The following is a 2418-nucleotide window of genomic DNA, read 5'->3' as shown; positions in this document are numbered from 1 at the left end:
CTTCCGCAAGGGGTGTATTTCCTCCTCTTCAAGGTTCCCTCAGGGAAGCAGGAGCTGCTGCAAGAAATGGTGTCCAGCAAGCAGCCTACGCCTGGCGGTGCCGAAGAGTCTCTTAGCAAAGGCTGAGGCTAAAAACACCCCTGAAGCTGCTACACCGTTTACCCCTCTGTGTGTACATGAGTGTGATGGGGAGATGGGCATTTCCCCCTCTCCTCTATTGCGCTGCCTCCGTTTTTTCCTCCTCCCTAGTGACAATCATATTAAATTCCCCCCTCCTCACTCACTTTTCTGCTGCCTGGGCTCCTTCGCCCCACCTTGCATCAGCATCCTCACAACTCCTTGGGAGCTCCATTGCTCGCAGTAGTTCTGTCTCATCCTGCTCGGGGCAGACCAGCCTTCTGCAGCCCTGGCATCGGGTTGCCTGTTGGCTCTTCGCATGCATCTTCCTAGTCTCTCTTCCCCCCCTGCCCTGCTCTGCCCCTCAGATCCCTGCCTGCCATCTCCGCGTGGTCCCTGCCCTGGCTGGCTGTCACGGTCCCTTTTGTAACCCCTACTCCCTCGGCCAGCCCACCCCGTCTCTCCATCCTCCCACCTGCCCGTGTCCTTTACAGCCTGCGGTCGTTCCTCTCCCTCCTGTCCACCTCAATCACCCACTGACCGCAGTGCACTGAGTGACACCGCTTCAGCTGTCCCGTGCCAGGAGGGCACGTCTTCATTTTACCCCCTTTTCCGATGCTGCAGCTCAGACTCGTAAAACAAAACCACCCACAAAGATTTCTGAGAATAGAGGCTCCTATTGCAAGTACATCAGTTTGCTATTTTAATGGCCAGAGGGCTGCTGGGGGCAGAGCGGGAGCCGGAGCGGGTCTGAAATCCTGGTGGGGCTCCGTGGGTAACAGAGGCGGTTGGCCAGGGCGGGAGGAGCTGGGCTCCGGAGGGCGGTGGGGTTGGACAACGGGGGCTGATCCCAGCCAGCCTCACGGGTCACACTGGTACAGCTGGGAATATGGACCGTGCCCTGGGTCCGTGTCTTTAGAAGTGCGCCGGTAGCGCTAACTGCCTTTTCTTTTCTTCTCCATCAGCGCAGTGTAGGAAACAACACCCCTGGGAGACTGCAAAGTGAATTCTTGTATGGGTGGGTGTTTGCAGAAAGGTTTTAACCATTCTCTTGTCTGGAACGCAAACTTGATGGGGTGTCTTGGTGCTCTTACACCCTCATAGCACCCTGGGAGAGGGAAATGCTATTCAAATGTTGCTTATGGCTGGGAAACTGAGGCACGGGATGACATGCCCAAGTTTTTGGAAGGAGTTTACGGCACAGCAAGTGCTTAAAAAATCATGTCCTTTACTCTGCTTCTAAACTATTAAATTAAATATGACTGACATGGTTCCCTGGCCCCAATGCCAAATGGCCCAGGCTAGCATTATTAGAGCCTTTTAACCCCCAAAGCAGGGTTGCTGCATCCAGCTGCCTGTTAGGATGTGTCTTACTCCACTCAAACTCTTAAGCTGTGCCTGGATAATGATGGGAGAGAGCAGATGCCTCAGCCAAAAGCATCCTGAGGATGTTCCTGCAATGACCAAGTTCCAGCACTCAGCAACTTTGCCTGCTCCTGTTTAATTTGCCCTCTCAGACAGTCTTATTACAGGATATCTTTCTCCACAGAGCCTGCTCCCTGTTTTTTGTCCCCATTCTGCTATTTATTTTACCCCAGGTGAGTGTTCAAACCTCTGGCAGTCACTGCAGGGTTATATGGTCGCTTGGCTTTTAACAGGAAAATCTTGCCCTGCTAAGAAAGCTGAGCACACTTCAAAAGTATTTTTCCCCACAGAAGAAAAATTACAGCAAAGAATGATGTTTGGGGAGAAAAGGGGGGAAAAATGATATATCTTTTTAAAGGGTATTTTGGTTTAGGTCTCATAGGAGCCTGGTAAGGAGGAACGTGACAGATTTCCTGTTCAATTTGCTTCTTTGGCTCTAAGAAAGCTGAAGATGTTTCCAAATTCCAACCTAAGGCCAAAACAAAAAAAGAGAAAAAGGGAACAAAAGTGTAAAACTAAGATAAGTACTTAGGGAAATGCACCACACTGCTCCAGTCACAGATGGCAAAAACCTGGCCCCTGATCCTTAAATAAAGGATCTAACCGGATTTTTTTGACTGAATTCACAATCATGTACAACTTGTGAGACCCCACCTGGACCCTGCGTCCAGTTCTGGAGTCCTCAGCAGAGGAAGGACATGGAGCTGTTGGAGCGAGTCCAGAGGAGGCCATGGAGATGATCCGAGGGCTGGAGCACCTCCTCCACAAGGACAGGCTGAGAGAGTTGGGGTTGTTCAGCCTGGAGAGGAGAAGGCTGCGGGGAGACCTTATTGTGGCCTTTCAGTACTTAAAGGGGGCTGATAAGAAAGATGGGGA

The sequence above is a fragment of the Cuculus canorus genome, chromosome 3, assembly GCF_017976375.1.
Source record: "Cuculus canorus isolate bCucCan1 chromosome 3, bCucCan1.pri, whole genome shotgun sequence".
NCBI classification, from domain to species: domain Eukaryota; kingdom Metazoa; phylum Chordata; class Aves; order Cuculiformes; family Cuculidae; genus Cuculus; species Cuculus canorus.
The sequence above is the reverse complement of the archived record's forward strand: the minus strand, read 5'-3'. Positions refer to the sequence as shown.